Raw genomic sequence first — 6,000 nt, 5'->3', positions numbered from 1 at the left:
AGCGTTTTTAACCCTTTTTCGGCCGCAGACCGCCGCTAAAATGACAGTAAATTGCTGCTAAAAATAGCGGCACTTTACCGCCGATGCCCACACCACCCCAGTGTGAAAGGGGCCTTAGTATTGTTGTTAGAATGACATCACTGAGCATGCCCAGATCTCCCCTGATTTACGTCACTCTCCATGTGCTAATCTGTTATCAGGACTTCCTACAGCACACTACTGAACTCCCAGGAGACTAGAGAATCATTCAGAGCTTCCTCCTACACACCATGTGACATCACATGCAGTGTAAAGCAGATCATTGGACAGTAGTGATGGACGAACTTCCGATGGGACGTTTCGCAAACGCGGCCGATAGTTCGCGAATCGTAACGTTCGTGGCGGGCCCTATTGACTTCAATGGGAGGCGAACTTTGCAAACCTACAGGTCAGATTTGCAGCCACAAAATAATAGCTGTGCAAACATAGTCCCACCACATGGCCAATGATATAACACATGTATGAGGTGAATCTGGGATCGACAACTACAAGCATTCTTTTTTTATATGTGAAATTGTTGTGACAATTCAGGACTGTGGAGCGCATGAAGGCAATGGAGGAGAGGGAAGGTCAGGGTTGGCAAAGAAGAGGGTGCAGGAGATGATCACCAGCAGCGTGATATACAGCAATGACACCTGCACCGTGATAGAGAGCACTGACATCAGCAGCGTGACATAAAGCACTAACATCAGCACCGTGACATACAGCACTGACATCAGCACCGTGATAGAGAGCACTGACATCAGCAGCGTGACATAAAGCACTGACACCAGCACCGTGATATACAGCACTGACACCAGCACCGTGATATACAGCACTGACACCAGCACCGTGATATACAGCACTGACACTAGCACCGTAAGCAGCCCCAGGAGGAAGTCAGCATAGCACAGGGATGGTGGGAGCCCCTCATGATGAGCATAGCATAGGGATGATGGGAGCCCCTCATAATATGCACAGCAGAGGTACAGCCCCAGGAGGAAGTCAGCACAGCACAGGGATGGTGGGAGCCCCTCATAATAAGCAGCCCCAGGAGGATGTCAGCATAGCACAGGGATGGTGGGAGCCCCTCATAATAAGCAGCCCCAGGAGGAAGTCAGCACAGCACAGGGATGGTGGGAGCCCCTCATAATAAGCAGCCCCAGTAGAAATATGACACCACTCAACCTCTTCAAAGAGGAGGGTACGGGCATATAGTACGGTGTGCTTTTTTTGGACAAGGAAGTGAGCCAAATGAAGAAAGAAGGTCTGTGTGCTCGATTAAAAAAAAATTGTTTATAGACATATACATGGTCTACTGGTCACATGTGTTGAATTCCTCCGAGATCCATGCCTCATTCATTTTTAGAAATGTGAGGTAGTTAACACTGTCGTGAGCTAGGCGAGTACGCTTATCGGTCACGATCCCCCCTGCTGCACTGAACGTCCTTTCGGACAGGACACTGGACGAGGGTCAAGCCAACAGTTCGATTGCAAATTGGGCAAGCTATGGCCAGAGGTCAAGCCTGCCCACCCAGTAGTCCAGGGGGTTCATCACTCCTCAGCGTCCACATCGGCCGTTAACCCGATGTAGTCGGACACCTGACGGTCTAGGCGTTCCCTGATGCTGGATCCGGATGACACCTGTCGATGGGTCGGCTGAAAGAATTACCTCATATCCGAAGTCACCAACACATCTTCAAACCGGCCTCTTCTTGCAGGCGCTGTTGTATTGGTACCCACAACTCCTTCTCTGGGAGTGGGAATTGCTCCTCTGCCAGCGCACACAAAAGCAGAATGCAGCATTTCTCGAAGCAAGGCCTGGAAGTGCTCCATTCTGCCAGCCCTCTGTGACAGCAGTAACATTTCCGCCATTTTGTGTTTGTACGGGGGGGGTCTAAGTATGTTGCCACCCAGTACTGGTCCTTGACCCTTATGCTTTTTATACAGGGGTCCCTATTAAAACACTGGAGCATGAAGGCCCCCATTTGCACCAAACTGAAAGCGGTGTGGTGGCCTGGCTCCTGCTCATCATCCAGGATAATGTTGTCCTCTTCATTCTCCTCTCCCCATCCACGCACAACAACAGGGATCCCAGAAAGGTTTAAAGCATGCTCTTATTGCTCCTCCTCATCCGCCCCGGCACCATCCTCCTCTGACTCCTCTTCAGACTCCTGTTCACTTGTCTCAGATAGAGTAGCCCCCCTGGGAATTCATCCAGCATTGCGACTTCCTCATCTTCCTGCTCCTGCTCCTCCACAGCTTGATCAATGACACGACGCAATGCACGCTCCATAAAGAAGGCATAAGGTACCATGTCACTGATGGCGCCATGGCTGCGACTGACCAGTTTGGTGATCTCCTCAAACGGCCGCAGAAGTCTGCATGCGCCGCGCATGAGCAGCCACTGGCGCAGTGAAAAAAAACCCAGCTCCCCAGAACCTGTTCTGCCGCAGAGTTCATACAGGTAGACGTTAACTGCATGTTTCTGCTGGAGCAGCCTATCAAGCATATAGAAGGTTGAGTTCCATCGCATCGGGCAATCGCAAATAAGACGTCTGACCGGCAGATTGTGTTGCCGCTGAAGGTCAGCAAGACGAGCCATGGCCGTGTAAGATCTTCTGAAATAGGCCGAGATTTTCCTTGCCTGCCGCAAGATGTCCTGGACCCCAGGGTATTTGACAACGAATCGCTGCACGACCAAGTTTAAGACGTGTGCCATGCATGGCACGTGCGTGATTTTGCCGTTTCAATGCGCTAAGCAGATTGGCACCGTTGTCACACACCACTTTACCAACTGTCAAATTGAGCGGTTTTAGCCACTGATCTGCCTGTGAACGCAAAGCTGAAAGGAGTGCCGGGCCAGTGTGGCTCTTGGCTTCCAAGCACAACAGACGCAGCGCGGCATGGCAACGTCTCACCTGGCATGTCGAATAGGTTCTGGGGAGCTTGGGCGGCGCAGCGGAAGAGACGCTAGCAGCGGAAAAGGAGTCAGCCGAGGAGGAGGATGGAGTAGGAGAAGAAGGGCCAGGCCTGCATGCAATCCGTGGCGGTAAAACCAAATCTACACGGGTGCCACGGGTAACATGCTTGACGGCCGTCAGAAGGTTCACCCAGTGGGCAGTAAAAGTGATATACCTTCCCGTGTTTGCTAGACCACGTGTCTGTGGTCAGATGTATCTTGGCACCGACACTGTGTGCCAGAGATACATTCACTTGCCGCTGAACATGGCCATATAGCTCTGGGATGCCCTTCTGTGAGAAATACTTCCTTCCTGGGACCTTCCATTGTGGTGTTCCAATGGCCACAAATTTTTGAAAGGCCTCCGAGTCCACCAGTTTATATGGCAGTAGTTGGCGGGCTATGAGTTCTGACAAGCCAGCCATCAACCGTTGGGCAAGAGGGTTATCCGGCGTCATCATTTTTTTACGCTCGAACGTTAGGCCCACGGAAGCCTGCCTTTTTGCAGAAAAACGTGAGCTTGGCGTGATGGAAGGTGGAGTGGAGGACAATTGTGAGGAGAGAGGAGAAGGAGTAGAAGACGAGGCTGGACGGTGAGAGACTGGAGTGTGGCTTTGTGTGTTCCATTGCTCCCACTGGGCTCGGTGATGGCTGCTCATGTGCCTTCTTAACGCGGTCGTCCCTAGGTGAGTGTTGGACTTACTGCGACTAATGCGTTGACTGCAAAGATTGCAGATGGCAACGCTATTGTCAGCAGCGGACACGTTAAAAAAAAGCCCACACTGCGGAGCCATGTGCCGGTGTCCTGGGAGCGCCAGATGTGACCGTACATGGTCGATGACTCGCTCCTGATACATATGCAGTCTGCTTTGTCCCTCCTGTGCAATGTAAGTTATTCCTGCTTCTCCTCCCTATCTGCTGGTCCATATCTCCCTCTGAACTCCCCTCCTCTTCCTCTCTTGTGGGCACCCACGTGATATCACTAGACACGTCATCATCGACGTCACCTTCCCCACTGCTATAAGTAGAGATCTCAGAGTATGCAGCAACACCGGGGAACAACCTCCTCCTTGGGCTGATCTGGGTACTGTCGTCAGACTGCTGGGTGGCGGTTGTTGCTACCTCCTCTTCCTGATCCAATACCAAGAGTGGCTGCGCATCAGAAATGTCTTGCTATGGATCGGAAAATAATTCCTGTGACTCAAGCGGAAGGTATGTGGTGGTGGTGTTGTTGGTGGTGGTAGTGTCTTTGGGGGTGCACATAGCAGAGAGTGAAGAAGAGGGTGCAGATCGAGAGGATGAGGAGGGTGCAGAAGAGTAAGGCTGAGTGAGCCACTCAACCAAGTCTGGTGCGTCCTTTAAATGAATTGAACGCATCTTCTGCAACTTCCCACTTTGGCTCAAGCCTGTTGCTCCTGCCCTACCACCCCTGCGGAAGGGCCTGCCTCTTCCTCTGCCTGTCATTTTTTAAATGACCGTGACAAAACTTTCAGTCCCTATACTGATAAAGGACTGCTGCAGTATAGGGCAGCGGTCAGCAGTAGTGCACCTCAACCCTATGTATTGTGGACCTATACCAGTCCTTACGGAATAGCAGACTGTACCTCACTCAACCCTATGTACTGTAGCACCCTAGACCAAGTTACCAGTCCTTATAAGGACCTTTGTGGAACAAGTAGGTTGTGAATGATTAGCAGACTGCAGCAGAAGGGCAGCAGTCAAGTATAATATTCTTTCTATATTTGGAAGAAAGAATATTATACGTGTACAAGCCTATTATCATACCAGTCCTGAAAAGAACCTTTGTGGACCTAATAGTAACAACTACTGATTAAACTGACCGTCACTGCCTCACACACAGCTTCCTGCCTGTCCCTATATAAACTGACAAAACCGAGGCTGCTGGAACAATAACTTGAATAGCACTTTTGTGGACCTAATAGTAACAGCTAATGATTAAACTGACTGTCCCTGCAGCACACAGCATCCTGTCCCTTTCTCTACACTGACAAAAGACACTCAGGCTGCTGCAACAATCACTAGCACAACACTGCCTCAAACCTATATCCTGAACTACACCTAACACCTATACCAGTCCTGAAAAGAACTTGTGTACCAAATAGCTAGCGATTTGGGTCACTGCATTCTCTCCCTGCTCCACACAGCAACCTCTGCCTATAGTGACAGAAGAAAGAATGTAAAATGGCCGCCGGATCGGGTCTATTTATAAGTTAGGGGGAATGTCCAAATTGGCTGTCCTGTACCCCATGATGGATGTGTCATCATAGGTCAAAGTTCTTTTACACAATAAACATGGAAGTCCGCCGAGCGAACGGCGGCAATAGTCCGCCGATCGGGCGGACGGCAAACGGCCGAAATTCGCCACGAAACGACCGCCGGGCGAACCGTTCGGCCATCACTATTGGACAGCATTACTGCAGTCTTATCAGCTGAAGCTGATAGGACTCACACAGGCAAACACTAGGTAATCAGCACAAGTAAATACTATGAAATAAAACAAGTCAGCTGTGAGCAGGGAAGCAGGGTTATCATAGAATCTTTGGATTGAGAAGGAGGCTTGGTTAACAGTACAGGAAGTGCTCAATGTAAGGGCGGAAATACACTCTAATGTGGACTCAGAAAACAATACTTAAAGTGGAAGTAAACACCCCTATCATTTTCAGCCAAGGAAGCTGCCATCTTTGCCTCTGTTTAATCTTCAACTGCTTTGTTGCTGCACATGTGATTCGTTATGACACCAGCCATTATATGGTTTGATAGTTTGGCTGAGAGCACAGCCAATGTGCAGTTAGCATTCCCGGCATGTTTTTTTTTTTAACTGTTTAAATCAATGGGTTTACTTCCACTTTAAGATGGTGCTGCCTTACCCCTGGAAACAAAGTTTTTTAAAGTTTCTTTAAACGGTAAGTAATATGCCATTTTGGCTGGATTACAGTGGGTATAGTTTGATAATTACTTATTATAATGGACTAAATGAAAAGAAGCATCAGAATGGCAGC

The sequence above is a fragment of the Lithobates pipiens genome, unplaced genomic scaffold, assembly GCF_037356315.1.
Source record: "Lithobates pipiens isolate NorthernLeopardFrog02 unplaced genomic scaffold, aLitPip1_a1.2 Scaffold_18, whole genome shotgun sequence".
NCBI classification, from domain to species: domain Eukaryota; kingdom Metazoa; phylum Chordata; class Amphibia; order Anura; family Ranidae; genus Lithobates; species Lithobates pipiens.
This window is presented reverse-complemented; position numbering follows the sequence as displayed.